Below are 22826 nucleotides of genomic sequence, written 5' to 3' on the forward strand. Positions count from 1 at the left end.
TAAAGGGCTCAGAGCTCCCGCGGCTACAAGGAGCCCAGAGCCCTTTAAATTCCCCCGCAGCTCTGGCAGCCGGGTTCGGGTGTGGATTTAAAGGGCCCGGAGCTGCCACGGCTGCAGGGAGCCAGAGGATTGCCGGGCTGGGGCCGGGATTTGAAGGGCCCAGAGCTCCTGTCGCTGCAGGGAACACCGAGCTTTTTAATTCCCAGACCCAGCCCGTCTGCCGGAGCTGCGGTGGGAGGGGAGGAGGGATTTAAAGGGCTCTGGGCTCCCCGCAGCCGCCGGAGCTCTGAGCCCTTTAAATCCCCGCTGAGGAAGCCGGTGCAGTCCGGCTCAGTGTACTGGCTCTTGCCGCTACGCTGTACTGGCCCGTACCAGCTTACTTTCATCTCTGGCTCAGAACTCCTACGGCTGCAGGGAGCCCAGAGCCCTTTAAATTCCCCCCCGCAGCTCCAGGAGCTGGGCTGGGGCCGGGAATTAAAGGGCTCAGAGCTCCGGCAGTTGCTGGGAACCCAGAGCCCATCCTCCCCACACAGCTTCAGCAGCTGGGCTGGGGCTGGGATTTAATGGGCTCAGCGCTCCCCGTGGCTGTGTAGATCCCAGAGCCCTTTAATTCCCCTCCACGCAGCTCCAGCACCCAGGCTGGGGCATGGAATTAAAGGGCTGAGAGCTCTTTGCAGCGGCAGGAGCTCCGGGCCCTTTAAATCCTGGCTCCAGCCGGGTACAGCTCAGGCTTCCCACAGCCATGGGAGCCCCGGGCCCTTTAAATCCACGCTCGAACCCAGCTGCCAGAGCTGCGGGGGTAATTTAAAGGCCCTGGGGCTCCCAGCCACAGCCGATGCTCCACGATCTTTAAATCTTGAGAGGCCCCGCCCCTTTGGGTTGAGGCCACGCCCCCTCAGGACTCCGGCAGTACCGGTAAGTCCTGGAAGTTACTTTCACCCCTGACTTAATCATTCCTTTACCTGTGTTCACCTTGTGCGCCGGTGACTCCCCCGAGCCGCAATCGCATTCCACCTCTAAGGGGGTGAACAAAGAGAGGCCACCATGCTCATCGGGGTGTCTCACAAGCAGTTGGGTTTTGGGTTCGGGTTACGGTGTATCCATCAACGGCTGGGCCAAAGGGCTCCCCTCGGTCACGCCCTCCTCCTCCTCGGCACTGTCGCTGATGTAGCGCTTTCTCCGCGGATGGTCAAAGACCCTCGGGGCGAAGACAGAGTCCGAAGTTCTCACGGGGGTGGTGAAGGACTCCAGGTTTCCTCTCCGCAGCCTTCCCACGATTTCTAAACCATGGGTCCTTGGTGACAGATGGCCTCGTCCGTCCAGCGCTGGGATTTATGAGGTGATGGTGCTGCACTCTGATTGGCAGAGGGCCCTGGGAGGAGTTCTTAGTGGGGTCATACGGCCCACTCCCGGACGGGTCACCCTGCCCCAGAACTCGCCCTGATTGGTCAGGATCCCCTCTTGGGGTGGTCCTGTCAGGACAAAACCGATCCTAATTGGTTGAGGGCAGTGAGAGAAGTTCTTAGAGGGGTCACAAGACACACGTCGGGATGGGTCACCCTCCCACCCCAGAGCTTGCCCTGATTGGTCAAATCTCCTCTTGGGGTGGTCCTTCCAGGAGGAAACCCATCCTGATTGGTAGAGGGTGGTGGGAGGAGTTCTTAGAGGGGTCACATGACACACCTGGCTTCCAGTCATGTGGCCGCCTTGACCACGAAGTAATACCCCCATGGGGCAGGACTTCCGGTGACAGGTGGGAGGGACTAAGGGGTCATGGGGCGGGGTTAGGGTTTGATTAATGGTGGGGCCTGTCTACTGCTGCCAGGTGTTGAGTATGTGCAGGCAGAACCGGAGCCAGTGTCCATGTCCAGGCCGGAGGTCGAAGCCGGGTGGTCAGAAGTACGAGGCAAAGTACATATCCACGCAAAGGTCGAAATCGGAGGGCTTGGGGAAGATCAGGAGGAGGAGGAGGCAGGGCTGGAGCGGGTGGGTGGAGGGCCTGGAGCGAGGCTAGAGAAAGGCAAGGAGAATACTGAGCCGGGGTTCATAGCCCAAATCTGGAGCCAAGAAGGGTCACGCCAAAGTCATAGCCAGAGTCCGGAGTCAAGAGTCCAGCCAGAGTCAACAGCGAGAAACCGGAGGGCAGGGCAGGGCAGTGCAGGGGGTACATGCGGGCGGGAATGAGGATGACTTACTGGAGGCCTGGAGACCCCTCATCAGGGGACTCCCTTCCTAGCAATAACAGAAGGACAGCGGGATGACAAAGATGTCTCTGAGCCTGGGGTCCAAGCCAAGGGGAGCTCCCATCCAGGCTGTGTGCCAGGACCCCGTCACCCTCCCTGTTCATTTCACACTCACAGACCCCCTAGCCGGAGGGGAGAATAAAGGGCAGAAGCGAAGGTGCCCCTGGGGGAAAGGCTCTAGGCCGAGACCCAGTCCACTTCCCACATCTACACCCAGGATTGTGTGACCAGGCCCACAGCCCTTCCTCTGCGTCTCAGTTCCCACCTGCCAGACGGGGAGGATCCTCCCTTGCCCCAGGGTGTTCGGGGGGAGTTTCCTTCCTGGCTGGGAAGGGATCAGATACCAGGTGGGTGGATTGGGCCCCGGGTGGGGGATGGTCGGATATTCGCTGCATCAGGGGTGACAGGGGCCATGGGAAGGTCTGAGCAGTGACGACGGGGGAGGGGCCCCATGTCAGGCCACCCCTCCCAGACTGCAATGGCTATTGAGCATAACCCCTGGCTCTGCGGATGCTCTTACTTCTGGGCCAGCCCCACAGCCTGATTCTTCCCAACCAGTATCTGGCCTGGCCCCAGCCCCAGGAGTCGGGGTGGGGCAGGGTGTCCAGAGCGAGGTGCTCGGCCTTGGTTTCTCTCAGTGCTGCGGGGGGCTCTATGGCCGCTCCCCCCAGCCCTTCCCCCCAGGCACAGTGAGACACAGCAGTACCTGCGGCAGGGGGTCTGAGCTGGTCATGCGAGGGGGGGCCTTCAATGCTGCCCCACGGAGCACAGCCCCTGCAGGGTGTCGGGCACCTGGCCCAAGACCTTGATATTAAATAGCTGGACCATTATGTAGGCTGCGATGTCCTCCTGTTGCAAGGGAACAAGGATCAATCAGAGACTCCGACACCCATGAGAACGAAGGGTATTAACGGCACCGGAAGCCAGCAAAATTACCTCCCCATCTCTGAAGGACGGATTTCCCCACCCAACCCCCGAGACGAAATCTTGTCTCTTCTCTAGTGACTTCCATCCCCTCTCCCACCATTGTGGAATGAACTCCTTCCCCCACTCCTCTCAGATTCCCCCGTGAGAGCTGTTCTACCTCCCAACCCAGCTGGGGATTCAGCTCAGCTCCTCCCAAATCCCCTCAGCCACCGTCTCCTCGTCCAGCTGAGGGGCCTGGAGGCTTTGGGCAGTAGTGCCGGGGGGTGAGAGGAAGTGGACACCTTTCCCCAAGGGATCCCCATGTCCTTAACGTGATGCCATGGGCAGTGGCTCTGGTGAACGGGGCACTTATGCAGCCTCTGCTGACTGACTCCTCCAGTTCTCCCAGAGCAGGTGGGGGCTGGGATAACACGATACCAGAGCTCTAGGAACCGGCCTGAGGCCCGGAGGGGGATGAAAGGCTCACAGAGGTGGCTAGGGGAGTTGGCAGCCCCTAGCATGAGCAATGGCAGCGTGTCGTGCTGTTGTGACACCTGTTAGGAAATAGCCTTGCTGGGGAGCTGGGTCTGCCCTGCTTTGAGCTGCTCAGGGGACAAGCTGGCACCGACCAATGGCACCTGCTTGGGGTCACCCTCTCCTTGCTCCCTGGTCAGTGCATGGGGATGGGATGGGAGTTATTTTCAATGGCCTGGAGGTGAAAGGCCCTGGGGGTCTCTCCCCAGGTGACCCCTCTTTGGTTACCTCGTCTTCTAGCAGCTGGCCGGCTTCCCCCAAGATGGAATAGGTCAGCACCAGGCCAGCCTGGCTGACGCGGAGGAGGGGGTGGTGGATGGCCAGCAGGCCCACCTGGAGGAAACTGCTCTTCTGCTCTTCGCTGAATATTTCTCCAAAGACCTAAAACCAAAAGAACCAGAGCCCTTGCAATGGCCCAGAACCAGGCTCCAAATCCCTCGAGTGTCTCACAGGGTGGAGAAGAGTCCTGGGGCAGCCAACCTTTGGGGTCCCATGGACCAGGAACCCCCGTCAGTAGGAGGCTGCAGGCACTGAGGCCTCAAATAGCTCTTATGGAGCAGGATTCACCGCAGGTGCCATGAGATGCTGGGAATGTGTCTGCGCGCTCTGGAACCCTCAGCACACACACGGCCCAGGACCCCTGCTGTTCCCAGCAGCGATAGCTCCTGCAGCTCACCCACTAGAGGTTCGGGGTCTTTTAGATCTGGTTCATTCCCACGCCTCACCCCACGGACATTCCCAGGAGCCTCACATACTCTGTGGAAATAAGGAGCAGGCTCTTGCCCTGTGTCCATGACACACTCACTGCAGGGGGAGACAGCTCCACACCTGAGCTGCTGCAATGCACCGGCGGAGAGTCCTTACCTCTCCCACCCTGGTCAGGTTTCTATACCCCAGGCGCTCGGGGTCATGGAGCCCGTCCCGGCACCACAGGTCTGGGGCCTCTCTGGTGTTGAGCCCTGGGGGAGAAAGACACACCCATTGGGGAGGTTTGGCCTTCCGCTTTCAGTGCCTGTTTCCTTCTGGGTGCACACTGGCCAGGCTCCTCCTGGCATCCACGGCCCAATGGAATCGCAGGGTCCATGCCAGGCGGGTTAGTACCAGAAGGGGGATTTGTTTCAGCCATCACCGTAACCATGTGACCCTTACGGTCATTGTGCTCTGGGAGTGGGTGCCTGTTCATGGGGGTGTCTAATACTGAGAACCTCCCACACCCACTGAAGTCAGAATCTGGCCCTGGCTACCCGACTAGTGACACCCTACAAGCTTTGTGTCCGTTCCCTGTGGTGCCTGCTCCTGCCCCTGCCCTCAGGATGGGCTCTTTCCCTCCATGTGTCTCAACAGCTCCATTCCTGTCCGCTCACGAGCTGGCTGCCCCGTACGGGGGTGGGCTGATTTCCCTGGGCTGGGGGACAGAGCCGGGCTATGAGATAAAGCAGCCAATTTCCCTGGCACCTTCACACTCATCTCCCTAATTCAGAGACAGGGGCAGAGAAAGAGTCACCATCTAAGCTGGGTCGGTCTCAGAGGAGGGGGCTTCTTTCTGTAGGGTCCCATTGCCCAGCAGAGGGAGTCTCAAGGGAGGGGCCTTGTTTCTATTGGGGTTCCTCTTTCCCGCTACAGCGGGTCTAAGCAGAGAGGCCTTAGTTCTAGAGGCGTCCCAATGGCCAGCTGGAGCTAGTCTCCCAGAGGCTCGTTTCCTTGGGGTCCCATTGCCCAGCTGGGTTTCTTACCCCTCTTCTGGAGCAGGAGCTTGTGCAGCCAGTATATCCCACCCTTGGCATGCCGACTGATGTCACTGGCTGGGTGGGATATCCAGAGACCCAGCTGCAGCACGAATTCACCTGCCTTGGAGAAGGTGGAGGAGGTCTGGTGGAAGGAGGAGGAGAGGGGAATCCATCACCATTCTCCCTTCAGCTCCCCAGCGCCCCTGGACCTGAGCTCTGCTCCCTCCCCTCTGTAGGAGGCGCTGGGGGAGAGGAGCGACAGCCCTCTTCCTCTCTGCCCCCAAAGGAGCTCGGAGCAAAGGGAGCAGGGCAAGGGCCCTTGCTGAGCACTCGCTGCCTCGCAGCTCCAGAATAACAAGGGCCCTGAGGCCAGCCACGACCCTGCCACCGAGCGGCCTATGGAACGCAGTCCCTTACGGACCCGGGGGGACCAATTAGCCAGGGGATGAGGAACTTGACTCTGCAGGACGCTGGGGTCAGAGGTCACTTACGTCAAATCCAGGCAGGGAGGTGGCAAACTGGAGCAGGGCCGCGCTGGTCTGGACGCCCCTGGCTCTCTCCTGGGTGTTGTTTGAAAGGAGAGAGCGATGGATGTGCTGCGGGAGAAGGAGGCAGGGGAGGGTCATCGGGCAGGCGTACATCCTCTACAAACCAGCCTCTCCCCCTCCCCAAGGGGCTGAGACTTTGTGCTCAGGGTGGAGTAGCCAAGCCCTGGTCGCAGAGCTTGAAAAGGGGGTTCAATCTCTCAGGCCCCAGCCAGGCCTGGTGCTCACTGTTAGTGCTTAATGCAACCGTGCAGAGCTCTGGCTGACAGTCCCAGCTCCTTCCCCCTGCACTGGCAGCTCTGGGAACATGTGGCCGGCTGGGTCCAAGCTGGGAGGACACAATGGAAACGTGGCTCTTCTAGTCTCTCCTTTGCTGCCCTCCCACAGGGTTCAGGGGCAATTCCACCCCAGACCATCCATTCTGCTCACCTCCAGGAGGTGCTGCAGCTTCTCCACAGTGGGGGTCTCTGTTAGGCGGCCCCTGAGGATGGTGTCCAGGCTCCGCGAATAGCGGTTGTGCAGAGCCTGCAAGAAGAGGGATCACCCGTCAGTCATGGGACATGGGGCTACACCAGTCAGGGGACAATTAGGAGGATTCTCCAGGAGCCCTGGCAAGACTCAAAAGGCACATCCTGGCCTCTCCCATTCACATCACTCCAGGGACACTTAGCAAGAGTTCATGGCCGGATGCCTGCTGCCTCGTCAATCCAGCTGTGAAGTTTCACAGACACAAGGTCATGCTCTCAGAATTCAAATAAATTGGAAAACAAGCAACACATTGCAAGTAGTACGTTCCGGTAAACAGGATGGAACATGACAGGTACCGTTGCTGGAGCGGATTCTGCATGCCAGAGACCAAGTCATGCTCTCCACCACACTATTACAGCCCATTGGGAATCAATGATAAGAATGATGTTAAATCTACTCAGGGTAACTACACCAGCATAGTAGAACCACAAAATAGTGCAGTCTGGCCACACCCTGTCCTTCCCCTGGATTGCTCCAACATGCCTCCTATAGCAGGTGCTGGGTCGGGGAGGCAAGGGATGGGTTCTACATCAGCCACAGAGCCCATATCCCCCCAGTGGCAAAAACCTTTGCAAAACTTTTAAAGATAATGCATCTGCATGTGATTATCCCCTGTCCCCTAGAGAAATATGCTGTATTTTAATGAGTCTGCCTGTGCTTGTCTTGATGATCAGAGCTCAAAGGTGCTACAGGGATCCTCTCCCAAATGATGCTATGCCAAACATGAACACACTTCCATCCTAGACTTTGAAATCAAGAAAGACGACATCTCTCAGAAGGTAGGAGTGAACACTATTTCCACTACAATAGAACTGAAATCTTTTGTTAGTTACATCAGGTAATAGCACTTTTCAGGTCATCTTGCCCAAGGCAGAAATTTGTAGAAGTCAACTTGTTGATTATTTGAATCTATAATGCAGCCATGTGGGAACCGAAAAGAGATTGTTCTGAATCTTTCACATGAATTGTCTCTAATAGTCCATACCTTTTGGAGTGGACCTCTACCATGAGAAACTCAGCCCAAGCACAGCTACTGCCAAATGCAGCAGTCCACTAAATTGCAGCAGATATTTCACCTAAGAGGAAATCCTGGGCCATTGAAACTAATGGTAATTTTGCCATAGACTTCAATGGGGCCAAGATTAAATATGTGAGGATTGATGGTCGAGCCTTCTCACAGAGGAGTCTTCTAAACCTGAAGGTCATTTCCCTGGGTACACATGTCCAAACTCTGAGTTTTCAAGGCACTTACACTTTGCAGAACATCACTCCTTTGCCGAGCAGAGATAATGTCTACAAAGGCTCAGTCCAATGAAAATAAATCATTTCTGTGAATCGGATGGGCTTTCATTGATATGGTCAGCTCAGATGCTCTACTGAGCATTATGTAGAATGTGTTTACATTAGTCTTTTCTCTGATGTTTTTAACTCCATCTTTCCTTGAATTATAGAGAGGGGAATTCTACAGCCTCTTTTGAGAGCACTTTTCGCTTGCAGATAGATAGATAGATAGATAGATAGATAGATAGATAGATAGATAGATAGATAGATAGATGAGAAGGGTGTGCAGGGATAGATAGATTTTTTTAGGATCTGAGATCTGTGAACAGGCAGGAGAGCTCTTTTAGCATTAAAAATGTGTTTATGGTCATCAATCCTGCACTTCCTTTAAAAGTGGGGGTAGGAAATAGCAGAAATTTGCTATAATGTAACTAGCTGAGCTCTGGTTCAGATTCTTTCTTTAGAAGGAATTTGGTCTGCAGAAGCATTTGGATTCACCGGTCTTTTTATGAAACACTGAATAAACACACAGAAATTGCCAGATTCGATCAGACCTGAGCTCCATCTAGTGTCTTGTCTCTCATAGTGGCTAATAGCAGATGGTGCAAAAGAAGGTTTAATAACCTTCAATAGGCAGGTGTGGAATAATCAGCCCTTCCCCCATCTCACCCTGATTTCTAATAGTTAGAGATTTGTTGAAGTCCCTCCAGTTTCTTCTTAACAGCACTCCTAGGATCTACAGACATTTCCCAACTTCTCAGCTCATCCAGAAGAAGAGCTCAGACCACCAAGGTACTGAGCACGTTAGCTCCAATCCAAAGAAACATATAAGCACATGCTTAACTTTAAGCAACTTGAAGAACGTAAGCAGCCCCATTGAAATCAACATGCTTAAAATTCAGGAAAGATGGAGCTAGATTGGAGACAGCCCAGAGGAGAGCAATAAAAATGATGAAAGGTTTAGAACCGCTGGGGGATGGACTAGATGACCTCTTCAGGTCCTACATTTCTATGATTCTATGAAAAGTTATGCACCTGCTTAAATGTTCTGCTGGACTGAGGGAAGAATGCTCAGCTCCACGCAGGATCAAGCCCTGAATGACCTATTGTTCTTTGCTTGGATGCATTTGATGAAATAAGTCAAGTCCTTCTTCCTTTCTATCTTCTGTAGAACTGCATGTTAAGCAAGCTGCCTTTGAAGTTGAATAATCATTTTGTTTCACAGTAGCAGCCGTGTTAATCTCTATCCGCAAAAAGAACAGGAGTACTAGTGGCATAAGGTTTTGTGGACTACAGCCCACTTATTTGTAATATTTGTCTGAATACCGACTGACTGACATGCTATTTGGCCAACACCAAAGAGTGGGTAAAGAAATAAATGACATGTGTGTGTACGTACGGCATGTGTATGAATATGTACACACACACACACACACACACACACACACACTTTTTCTTGATCTTTGGCCACAAAAAACATACCACACATAAATACCTGAGGATCAAGCCCTAAATGACCTATTTTTGTTTGCTTGGATGCATTTGATGAAAGAAGTCAGATCTTTCTTCCTTGGTACCTTGTGTAGAACTGCACATTAAGCAAGCTGCCTTTGAAGTTGCCTAATCATTTTATTTGTAATATTTGTCTGAATGCCAACTGACTGACATGCTAAGTGGCCAAAATCAAAGAGTGGATAAAGAAATAAATGACACATCTCTGTATGTATGTCATGTGTATGAATATGTACACACAGACACACACACACATACATACTTTTTCTTGATCTTTGGCCACAAAAAACATACTACACATACATACCTCATGATCGCACTGGACGTTCACTACCTTTCATCTTGCCAGGGTGTTAGGAATGAGAACCAAGCCACCCCCATAATTTCACAAACTGGAATGTGCGACATGAGCTAAGTACAATTAACAATTGTATGATTTGGCAATCGCTATTGTGACATGGGGTGAGAAAAGAGGTCCATTGAGGATATTGACATACGATGAAACAGGTTTACAGGCAGTTTCTTATCCCTATAAAGACAGGTTAAAAGATCAATCTATACATAGAATATTTTTTCTTATTATGAATATGTTTCTAAAAATATGTTCACTGTTGTTAATTTTCTCAGAAATATTCACCCCTGGCTACACGCTTTTAGTCTGATCATTAGACGTGTACGTGTGGTAATTTTTCAGCAGCCGAAGAACAAGAAGCTACAGGATTTAGTCAGCATGGCTGCAGTGTCCAGAAGGGATAAATTTGGAAGCTCCATTTTTGAAATATTTTCTCAATGAATGTATGTCAAACAATAACCAGAGAGTGCGATGCAAACTATGCGTTCCTCCTAACCATGTTATTGTTCCCAGGTGTAATGGAGATCCACGGATTCTACTATTGTCTAAGGTACCAGTCCCACAAAATTGAATATATTCCTTAATGTTATTCATGCGAGGCATTCCACTGAGTCTGTGGGGCTACACTAAAAAATGAAATTAAAATATCAGCAGAATCAGGGTCAAAATGTGTAAATCAGACTAAATGGCAGGGTAATGCACTTTCCTAGATATAAAGGATTTTTTTCTCCCTTAGAAGAAGTGAAAGAGTTCTGGGTTTTCCCATCAGTTGTTCCAGGTTCCATTCAGGAGCGGCTCTAGGCATTTTGCCACCCCAAGCACGGCAGGCAGGCTACCTTCGGCGGCTTGCCTGCGGAGGGTCCGCTGGTCCCGTGGCTTCAGCGGACCTCCCGCAGGCAGCGGACCCTCCACAGGCACGCCTGTGGGAGGTCCACCGAAGCCGTGGGACCAGCGGACCCTCTGCGGCGGCCGGCAGAGCGCCCCCTGTGGCTTGCCGCCCCAAGCACGCGCTTGGCGTGTTGGGGCCTGGAGCCACCCCTGGTTCCATTCCACAACTCAAAGGGTCTTTACGCATATGACCACAGTTCTTTATATTAGCATACACCGTTTGCATAAGAACTAAGGCCTTCCTTTATGGTTGTTCCCGCAGCTAGCGCCCCAGGCTGAATGAATGGCTGGAGGAAATTGTACGGCAGTGACCGAGTTCATTCTCACAGGTGTGACAGATCTTCCAGAGCTGCAGGTCCCACTCTTTGTGGTGTTCCTAGTGATCTATGTTATCACCCTGGTGTGGAATCTGGGGATGATGGTTTTAATCAGGATCGACCCCCGTCTTCACACCCCCATGTACTTCTTTCTCAAGAATTTGTCTCTCGTGGATGCCTGTTACTCCACAGTCATCACTCCCAAGATGCTGATGAGCTTCTTAGCAGAGAGGAAAGCTATTTCCTATACAGCGTGCATCATCCAATATTTTAGCTTCATATTGTTTGCCATCTCTCAGTGCCTTCTGCTGGCAGTAATGGCATATGACCGTTATGTAGCCATCTGTAACCCACTGCTGTATATGGTCATCATGTCGCCAAAGCACTGCCTGCAGCTGGTGGCTGGTTCATATCTATGGGCCTTCCTGAACTCCGTGATACACACGAGCAGTTTGTTAAGATTATCCTATTGCCACTCCAATATCCTGAATCATTTTTTCTGTGATATCAACCCACTTCTAAAGCTCTCCTCTTCTGGCACCTCTATCAATCAGCTGCTTGTTTTCCTCTTTGGCAGTCTGATTGAGGTGGTGAGAACACCGAGGGAAAGTCTTTGATTAGCCATTGTATTTGCTGTTTCTGTTAGGGCCAGAATCATGGATTAAGGGCGCTTGTGGGCTGAGCTCAGGGTCCGGTGGAAAAGGAATTATAAGGAGGCTCTATTGGTCCTTCCAGCAGGTTCATGTGATATACCTGTGTCTCCTTTCTCTACCCTGGATGGCGGATTTCATAATCAACTGCCTCTGCCCTTTTTACCGCCTTGAATGGTCCTTGCCATCTGGCCAGCAGTTTTGACTCTGAGGTTGGCAGCAACAACAAACCCTGTCACTGGGTTTAAATTGTCACATCCTAGCCCATTTATTGTAGGCCCATCCCTGGCTCTCCTTAACCCCTTCCATGCTAGTTTCTCTGCTTCCCCACACTCCTCCTCCAGCTGGAGCAGGTTCTGCAGCTGCAGCGGGGCAGGATCACAGAGGCCCAGGACAGCTCTCTAACCCCTCCTGGCCCAGGTGTGGGATTTATACCCCCGCCCCTCTACAGGCAGCCTGTCAGGCACAGCCCCTGTAGAGCCTCAGGCACCCACGAAGGGATCGGATGGCCATGGAGCTGACACATCACCTTGGCTATGATGTCCTCCTGCTGAAAGAGAACAAGAACCTGTCACAGTCTTGCATGCCCCCAGGAATCAGGGGGGATTAATGGCAACTGGAACCAGCAGCATTTCCACCAAGCACCTGCCCAAGTCTTAGGGACAGATTTACCCTCCTGACCCCTGGGATGGACTCTTTTCTTCCTCTCTAGTGACCTTCGGTGCCAAACACCCCCCACCCCATTGTAGGGTGAGCTCCTGCCTCCATTCCCTCAGGCTCCCTCTGACAGCTGTTCCACCTCCAGAGCCATCTGGGGATGCAGAGATGGATGACATGTGACATGGACACTAGGCCACTGGGAACTGGGCTGAGACCGTGGGCAGAGGTCACAAGGGGACTCTTCTGCCCTTACCATGCGCAATGGCAGCTTCTCCTGGCGATATAACACAGGCCTGCACAACTCGTAAAGCAGCGAGGGCCACATTCCTCCAAAGAAAACAGCTGACGGCCAAAACCTCCCAGCCCGAGGAAACACCCCGCCCATATGGGAACCAATCCTGTCTGTGTTTTGTGCACATCCAAAATTCCAGCTGAATGACCCGCCCTGGGAGCGAGTTAACAGTGACCCAGGGCTGGGGCGGCAGGAGGTGGGGGGGAGCCCAGGGCTGCGGCAGCAGCAGGATGGAGGGAGGGCACTGGTGGGGAGGAAAGGGGAAGCCCAGCGCTGGGATGGCAGGGGGTGCCTCCGGCGCCACTCACCTTTCCTCCCTGGGCCCTGGGGCAGCGCACAGCTGAGCTCCCGGCGTGGCAGCGCCACCCAGGGGCGGCTCCAGGCCCCAGCACGCCAAGGTGTGGGTGGGGGGAGAGCCCAGGACTGGGGCAGCAGGAGGGTACCGGGCAAGCCCAGGGCTGGGAAGGGGGACAGCCAAATTTTTTTTTGCTTGGGGCAGCAAAAAAACCTAGAGCCGGCCCTGCTGGGTTCCCCCAGCCGCCGGAGCCCTGGGCCCTTTAATTTGACCCTGAGGGCTCCCAGCCACCTCTTTAGCTGGGAGCCCCTGGTTGATTTAAAATAAAGTATCACCTCCCCACCCCCAACCTTCCTTTTTGGCCCACAGCTGTTTTGGTGGGGTGGCGCTGGGGAAGGAGGGTTTGTTTCCGCAGGGCTGGGCGGCCCTGGGGCGGGGTGTTTCCTCGGGCTGGGAGGTTTCGGCCCTCAGCTGTTTTCTTTGGAGGAATGTGTCCCTCGCCGCTTTACAAGTTGTGCAGGACCTGCTGTAATGTTTTACAATATATAGCAGCGCAATGCTGATTCCATTGATATTGTTGAGCAATTCATGCTGATTTTATTTCAGCCCACATCTTAATAGTTTTGAATACTGTAGATCACAATTTTCAGCTCAGTTGGTCTGAACATGCAGAGCTTTAAAATTACTATGCTCTAAACTGTATATTAACTACAATTTTATAAACCTGCATGTCAGAGAACTGTGTGCCACTACTACTAGACAAGCAGCAAAGAATCCTGTGGCACCTTATAGACTAACAGACGTTTTGCAGCATGAGCTTTCGTGGGTGAATACCCACTTCTTCGGATGCAAGCAGTGGAAATTTCCAGGGGCAGGTGTGTATATATAAGCAAGCAAGAAGCAAGCTAGAGATAACGAGGTTAGATCAATCAGGGAGGATGAGGCCCTGTTCCAGCAGCTGAGGTGTGAAAACCAAGGGAGGAGAAACTGGTTCTGTAATTGGCAAGCCATTCACAGTCTTTGTTTAGTCCTAAGCTGATGGTGTTAAATTTGCAGATGAACTGGAGCTCAGCAGTTTCTCTTTGAAGTCTGGTCCTAAAGTTTTTTTGCTGTAGGATGGCCACCTTAAAATCTGCTATTTTAATCTGCTATAACATCAAAAAAGAGCTCTCCAACCTAGAGACTCTCATCAATAACCAAACTTCCATACAAACGGACTTCACTAAAATAAGACAGGAGATCTACATTACCCACTTCACCTCTCTAAAAAGGAAAAAGGACTGTAAGCTGTCTAAACTCCTACCTGCCACATGGGGCCACAACCGTGATACCCCTAACCCACCCAGCAATATCGTCAATCTATCCAGCCACACACTCAGCCCAGAAGAACAGTCTGTCCTATCTCGGGGACTCTCTTTCTGCCCTGCCACCCCCACCAACATGATACAGTTCTGCGGTGATCTGGAAGCCTACTTTCGCCGTCTCCGACTCAAAGAATACTTCCAGGACAACACTGAACAGCGCACTGATACACAGTTACCCTCCCACCAACAGCACAAGAAGAAGAACTCCACATGGACTCCTCCTGAGGGTCGAAATGACAGTCTGGACCTATACATTGAATGCTTCCGCCGACGTGCACAGGCAGAAATTGTGGAAAAACAACATTGCTTGCCTCACAACCTAAGTCGTGCAGAACGCAATGCCATCCACAGCCTCAGAAACCATCCTGACATTATAATCAAAGAGGCTGATAAAGGAGGTGCTGTTGTCATCATGAACAGGTCTGACTACCAAAAGGAGGCCGCCAGACAACTCTCCAATACCAAATTTTACAGGGTACTTCCCTCAGATCCCACTGAGGAATACACTAAGAAACTGCACCATCTACTCAGGACACTCCCTACACTAACACCGGAACAAATCAACATACCCTTAGAACCCCGACCAGGGTTATTCTATCTACTACCCAAGATCCACAAACCCGGAAATCCTGGACGCCCCATCATCTCTGGCATTGGAACTCTCACTGAAGGACTGTCTGGATATGTGGACTCTCTACTCAGACCCTATGTTACCAGCACTCCCAGCTATCTCCATGACACCACTGATTTCCTGAGGAAACTACAATGCATTGGTGACCTTCCAGAAAACACCATCCTAGCCACCATGGATGTAGAGGCTCTCTACACAAACATCCCACACACTGATAGAATACAAACTGTCAGGAACAGTATCCCTGATGATGCCACAGCACAACTGGTTGCTGAGCTCTGTGCCTTTATCCTCACACACAACTATTTCAAATTTAATGACAATATATATCTCCAGATCAGTGGCACCGCTATGGGCACCCGCATGGCCCCACAATATGCCAATATTTTTATGGCCAACCTGGAACAACGCTTCCTCAGCTCCCGTCCACTCACGCCCCTTCTCTACCTACGCTACATTGATGACATCTTCATCATCTGGACTCATGGGAAGGAGACTCTGGAAAAATTCCACCATGATTTCAACAGCTTCCACCCCTCCATCAACCTCAGCCTGGACCTATCTACACAGGAGGTCCACTTCCTAGACACCACGGTGCAAATAAGTGGTGGTCACATTAACACCACCCTATACCGAAAACCTACCGACCGCTATGCCTACCTTCATGCCTCCAGCTTCCATCCCGGGCACACCACAAGATCCATTGTCTACAGCCAAGCACTGAGGTACAACCGTATCTGCTCTAACCCCGCAGACAGAGACCAACACCTAGAAAATCTCCACCAAGCATTCTCAAGACTACAGTACCCAGATGAGGAAATAAGGAAACAGATCAACAGAGCCAGATGTGTACCCAGAAGCCTCCTACTGCAAGACAAACCCAAGAAAGAAACCAACAGGACTCCACTGGCCATCACATACAGTCCCCAGCTCAAACCCCTCCAACGCATCATCAGGGATCTACAACCCATCCTGGACAATGATCCCACACTTTCACAGGCCTTGGGTGGCAGGCCAGTCCTCGCCCACAGACAACCTGCCAACCTGAAGCATATTCTCACCAGCAACTGCACACTGCACCATAGTAACTCTAGCTCAGGAACCAACCCATGCAACAAACCTCGATGCCAACTCTGCCCACATATCTACACCAGCAACACCATCACAGGACCTAACCAGATCAGCCACACCATCACCGGTTCATTCACCTGCACGTCCACCAATGTAATATATGCCATCATATGCCAGCAATGCCCCTCTGCTATGTACATCGGCCAAACTGGACAGTCTCTAAGGAAAAGGATAAATGGACACAAATCAGACATTAGGAATGGCAATATACAAAAACCTGTAGGAGAACACTTCAACCTCCCTGGCCACACAATAGCAGATTTTAAGGTGGCCATCCTGCAGCAAAAAAACTTTAGGACCAGACTTCAAAGAGAAACTGCTGAGCTACAGTTCATCTGCAAATTTAACACCATCAGCTTAGGACTAAACAAAGACTGTGAATGGCTTGCCAATTACAGAACCAGTTTCTCCTCCCTTGGTTTTCACACCTCAGCTGCTGGAACAGGGCCTCATCCTCCCTGATTGATCTAACCTCGTTATCTCTAGCTTGCTTCTTGCTTGCTTATATATACACACCTGCCCCTGGAAATTTCCACTGCTTGCATCCGAAGAAGTGGGTATTCACCCACGAAAGCTCATGCTGCAAAACGTCTGTTAGTCTATAAGGTGCCACAGGATTCTTTGCTGCTTCTACAGAACCAAACTAACACGGCTACCCCTCTGATACTTACTACTAGACAGTGGCACAAGGCAATTCAGTGCGAATCACAGAAATGGGGGGGGGCTGAGGGGGATGGGACAGGACTGGGACGGGGGGAGTAGGATAGGGGCTGAGGGGAGCATGAATGGGACAGGGTAGAGAGAGCTGTGTAGAGTGGGGCGGGGCGGGGGGTTGGGGAGAGGGACAGGGTCTGGAGGGGATGAGACAGAAGGGAGAAGGACTGGAATGGGGGAAAGCTGAGGGGGTGGGACAGCAGGGGGAGCGATGGGGGAGGGATGACGGGGGAGGCTGAAGAGATTTGGGGTAGGGCAAGGCTGAGGGCAGTGGGTTGGGGGGAGCAGGGGGACTGTGGGGGAGGCTGTTGGAACAGGGGCAGGGACTGAGGGCAGTGGGTTCGGGGTGGGAGGTACAGGGGGGACTGCGGGGGAGGCTGAGGGAACAGGGTCAGGGTGGGGGCTGAGGGCAGTGGGTCTAAGGGGAGCCCCCCCAGAGGGACCTCCCAGGAGGCCAGGTGAGCCAGCAGTGCTTACTTGGAGCGGCTCCCAGGAAGCATCCAGCAGGCAGGTCCCTCCCAGTCCCTCTGGCTCCCTTCTAGGGCCGGGTTGGGTCGAGGGGTGCTCTGCCCGGCGCCCGCTGCCCGCGTCTACAAGCCCTGCCCCGCTGCAGCACACAGCAGAGCAAGACCTCCTTACTGCCTCTGCGTGCCCGGGGCAGAGGCAGAGGCAGGGGCAGGGCTGTGCTCTGCAGGCTCCTGCCGGCTGGGAGGCAGGCCCTGTGGGGTGGCGCCAGGGGCGGCTCTAGGGATTTTGCCGCCCCAAGCACGGCAGGCAGGCTGCCTCCGGCCTGCCTGCCACCCTTGCGGCACCGGCAGAGCGCCCCCCACGGCTTGCCGCAGTCCCCCTCATATATGGTGACCAGACGTCCCGACCAATGTAAGTTCGGGACGCAGGACAAGTCCCCTAAAATCGGGACTGTCCCGATAATATCGGGACGTCTGGTCACCCTAAGTGTGGTCAAGAAGCCCCCTTGTCCCATTCCAGGCCATGCTCCCGCCCAGGTGAGAGAAGGAACAGAACCCAGGAGTCCAGACTTCTCCTGGGAAACCATTCCCCACGTCAAATTCACAACCTCCCTAATCATATGAAGTTCACAGCCCCTGTTTCCCGTTGATTTCCACAGCAGCTCACAGGGCCTGGCCCAGCTTAGAGACTCTCAGCCTGGGGAACAGTCTCCTACAAGGGAAGGGCTGGGAGTCCATTGCTGGGACATTTGCAAAGAAACTGTAGATGGATCTGGTAGTTGTGCATTTGACTTTTCCTTCCTAAATTAAAGTACTTTGCACTTGTCTTTACTGAATTCCATTTTGTTGATTTCAACCCAAGTCTCCAATTGCTGTGTCATCTGCAACTTTTAGAAGCGTATTCTCCACTCCATTCTCCAAATCATTAGTGAAATATTTGAATAGTACCAGACCCAGGATTAACCTGTGCGGAACCCCACTAGATACACTCTGGCAGCAAAACATTGATCATATAGTTGCTTTTCCACCAGTTGTGTACCCACATTATACTGATTGCGTCTAGGCCACATTTCCCTAGTTTGCTAATGAGAATGTCATGTGGGACTGTGTCAAAAGCCTTATTAACACCAAGATATAGGACATCTACTTCTCCCGCCCACCACCCCAATCCACTAGGCCAGTAATCCTGTCAGAGAAGGAAATAGGATTGGTTTGGAATGATCTGTTCTTGACAAATCCACGCTTACTCTTCCTTATAACCCTACAATCCTGCAGGTGTTTACAAACTGATTGTTTAATAATTTGTTCCAGTATCTTTCCAGGTGTAACTTTAGCGCCCTCGTGGCCAAGATGGAGTCTGCTCTGCAGGCAGCTCTGGCCAAGAGACAGCGCGCGCAGGAATGCAGCAGGAGAAATCCCTTCCACCCCAGGGACACCTGTTCCAAACCCCCCAGAGTGAACACACACACCCACAGGAAAAGTACAACGGAGATAACAAAGGGAGATATTTATTTACAGAGGGCTGGGAGGAGAAAAACAACAAGGGGAAATATAGGGGGAGCAGTAAAACAGGGCTGCAGTCAAACCAAGGCCCCACGGACCCAGTGGTAGCACAGTCTGACAGGGCAGACACCGAGCAACGTGTCTGCATACAGAGTTCAGGAGGCCTAAGCAAAGTTCCAGTCCGGTGGTGAGTCTTGGGTGCTCCTGGTCGTCTTTCGCGCCAGTGAACTCTCCCCAGCAAACCCCTCCGGTGCCCTCTTCTGCCGCTCTCTGCAAAGCCACACAGAGCGGCCACCTCCCCACTTAACTATCTAACAGCCTCCCTCCTTATTCCCAGTGCAGAGTCACAAGCCCCAGTACTCACAGCCCCAGGCAGCTCTGGCCAGCCGTGATACTGGGTCCAGCTCCGGCCTGTCCTTCTCGGGCGATTGCCCCTGGCACAGGACTTCTCCTGGCTCCTGTCCTGGGCTGTCCCCGATCGGGCTTGTCCTCCTCAGGCCTCCAGCAGGTTCTCTCTGCTTCCTTCTCCAGGGCCAGCCATGCTGCTCTCCTCTCTCTCCCTCCAGCTCAGCCCTGCCCCCTGGAGTTTCCCTCCTTTTTCTTACTCTCCCCCTCCCCCTTGGGAAAAAGATTTAAAGGGGCCATGCTCTCTAGACCCCAAAGGGGTTACACTCTCCCCCCCAAAAGAAATAATCCTTGATGTCCCCATCAAGGTAAGCAACTTTAAGCCATGGATCCCCAGCAGGAGACCCAGGGCCCCCATTCGTCAGAAGCATTCCCATCATCCATCCCACAGGACCCCGAGGGGTGGAACAGGTGGCTGCTTCCCATGAGGCAGCTCACCCCCCGTGGCACCCCAGGAAGCTGTAGATCACTGGGTTCCCCTAAACGATCATACGTCAGCACACACCTGGGCTTCCCTTCCCTAGAGGAACGTCTAGGCTGGCTGTCGGATGTTGGCTGAGGTGACACCACTGGACATGGAGGCAAGATGATGGGTCCTTGAGTGCATCTGGGTTTAAAGTGGCTGTTTGGGGTACAGGGTTCTCTGCCTGCACTGAGCCTTCCTCATCATGTTCTTGGGGGGTCTCCACAGCTTGGGACAGTGAGGCCTCGGGAATGCTCAGTGTGGGGTCTTCCCCTTCACCATCTCTTTGCGTGACAACAAAAGGATCCATTAGGGTCAGGTCATTCCCAACTGGATGTTCACCAAACCCTATTTCATCCTCACTCTCCGAGGAGCTGGGTGTTTGCAGAGGACGGGTATATTTCCGTCGTTGGGACCGTGTCCGACTTGCAGGTCCGGGAGTCTCAGAATCTGTGGAAACATCCTCACGGGGAAACAATACTTGTCCTATAGGTAACAGATGATTCCGGTGGAGAGTTTTGGTGGGGCCGCGACTGCCCTCAGGGCGTATGCGATACACTGGTAGATCCCCAAGTTTCTTCTCTATAATGTACGGGTGTGACTCCCAACGATCTGCAATTTTGTGTTTTCCCTGTAGGCCGAGATTTCGGGCCAAAACTCGGTCACCAACCCGAATCTCCTGTTGCCTCACTCGCTGATCATATCAGGTTTTATTCTTTTGATTCTGGTGACCAGCTGCTTGCGTCGCTATTCGATATGCCTCTTTCAGTTGATCTCTTAATCGCGCCACATACCCCAAGTATGTTTTTGGGAGTGCCCCATCTGAAGACACTTCAAAACAGAGATCGATCGGCAACCGGGCCTCTCGACCGAACATTAACATGTATGGTGTGAACCCAGTTGCATCGTGTCGAGTGCAGTTATATGCATGAACCAAATGCTCTACGTGCTGGCTCCAGTATTTTTTCTGCTGAGGCTCCAGAGTTCCCAGCATGTTCAGTAGTGTGCGGTTGAATCGTTCTGGTAGTGGATCCCCTTGGGGATGATAAGGGTGATGCGTGATTTTTTTATCCCCATGATCTTACAAAGTTCTTTTATTAATCGACTTTCAAAATCCCGTCCCTGATCTGAGTGTAGTCGGGCGGGCAACCCATAGTGGACAAAGAACTTTTCCCACAGGATCTTGGCAACCGTGGAAGCTTTTTGATCTTTGGTGGGATAAGCCTGGGCATAACGAGTAAAATGTTCAGTGACCACCAAGATATTTGCAGTACCCCGGCGGTCAGGCTCTAATGACAGAAAGTCCATAAAGACAAGCTCCATGGGTGCAGAACTTGTGATGCTGACAAGAGGAGCCGCCTGCTTAGGCAGAGTCTTTCGTTGGATACATCTGGTGCAGGTGCGAATATGGTGGGCGATGTCAGGCCCCATTCGGGGCCAATAGAATCTTGCCTTAACTAGGGCCTCCAACCGCTCGATTCCCAGATGCCCCATTCGATCGTGGCAGGCCTCTAACACGCCTTGCCGGTACTTCTGCGGTAGCACCAACTGCTTATGGTGAGGCCTCTGAGGATGCTTCTGCCCTCGGTAAAGTCGTCCATCCCGAACCAATAAGCGATCCTATTCTTTCAGCAAAAGGGCCTCCTCTGGGTGACTCGGTCGAATAACCCTGGGATCTTTTCCCCTTTCCAATGCATAAAGGATGTCCTTCATCCGTGGATCAGCTCGCTGGGCGTACTCTACCTCTCGATCCTTTAGTTTGGGCAGCTGTGGGTCCTGTATTCTAATAAAACTTGAGTAGGCTATGGGTATGGCTTCTGGTGGTGCACCCAGACAGTCAATTGCCCGTTCTCCATTGGCTGTGGATTTTTCCTCCACAATGGACACCCGTTGGCATAAAGCTCTCAGTTCAGAGGTCCCCACATTTATCTGATCATTGAGTAATAAATCCTTAGAGTGAGGTTGCCGAGACAAGGCATCTGCATCCATGTTTGTTCGACCGGGTCGATACTGCAGAGTGAAATCATAGGCAGAGAGTGCCGCTAACCACCGGTGTCCTGCTACGGATAATTTTGCTGTTGTCTTGATGTATGTCAAAGGGTTATTATCAGTTTTTACAGTGAACTTGGCCCCACAGAGGTAGTCATGGAACCTCTCTGTGATGGCCCATTTCAATGCCAGGAACTCCACTTGATGTGCAGGGTAGTTTCTCTCAGGCGGTGTGAGACCTCGACTTGCAAATGCTACCGGTCGGAGTTTGCCCTCACGCTCTTGATAAAGGACAGCGCCTAAACCAGTGTAGCTTGCATCAACATGAAGTTCATACGGCTGGGTGGGATCAGCGTACACCAAAACAGGTGCTTGCGTGAGCTGTTGAATGATTTTATGGAAAGCTTCTTCACACTCAGCAGTCCACCGTTTTCCAAAAGGTGCACCCACATTGAAGTATTTATGGCGAGGTGAGTTCCCCCTCTTCTTATTTGTGGGGGGGTATCCCTTGGTGAGCTCTGTGAGTGCATGTACGATGTGCGAAAAATTCTTGATAAAGTTGCGGTAATAGCCACAGAATCCCAGAAATGACCTTAATTCCTTGAGAGTTGTGGGCCTCCATTCGTCAATATCAGCGGGGGCTAATCGTCTCGACCTCTCTCGAAAAGGCCGACCATCCTGCATTTGGATATGGTGCTCCACATCATGTGCACACCCAACATCCCATTCGTGCATAGAGAAAACAGCCTTCCTCTTGATTAACTTCTCACACAGGCGGTCCTTCCACTCAGCAGGAATGGGGGAATCCCCAAACTGGAAACTATCCCTCCCAAAAGGCCTAGCCTTGGTCTTCTCTTGGGATGGGGGCCCCCTGGCTCGCTGGTATGCAGCTTTACATAAAGCGTGCATTGGCAGCTCCTGCAGATAGTTGTTCCCTGCCATCTCACGGCACTTCCACGCCAACCTCTGGAACAGGTTTGCATTTGTCCCTAGGATTAAAGGTGCATACTTTCTTCCCTTTGGATCTGGGCAGACCAGTGCCAAAGTTTCTATTTCCTGGTTTACCCCCGCAACATTCTTTGGGAACTGAACATTTAACAGGATATATCCCCGATAGGGGCAGGAGTCACAGCCAATTCCCCAGACTGTCAGGCCAGACAGGGGATGCAGGGGCAAGTGCTGCAGGTGTTCTCGGTAGTAAGATTCATAAAGTATGGTGACCTGTGATCCACTGTCCAGCAATGCCTCACACAATCATCCTTCTATACGAACAGGTACTATAGCTTGGGGGCCTATCAGCCCACGTGGGTAGCCTCTGTTTGTGTTTTTTTTCTGGGGAGCCTTGGAATTTCAGGGTCTTGGGTTTGCTCCTTCCCCAAGCCCTATTGGTGTTTCCCTGAAGCCTCCTAATGGTCTGCTGCAATCTCTG

The sequence above is a fragment of the Mauremys mutica genome, unplaced genomic scaffold, assembly GCF_020497125.1.
Source record: "Mauremys mutica isolate MM-2020 ecotype Southern unplaced genomic scaffold, ASM2049712v1 001126F_np12_obj, whole genome shotgun sequence".
In the NCBI taxonomy this organism is placed as follows: Eukaryota; Metazoa; Chordata; order Testudines; family Geoemydidae; genus Mauremys; species Mauremys mutica.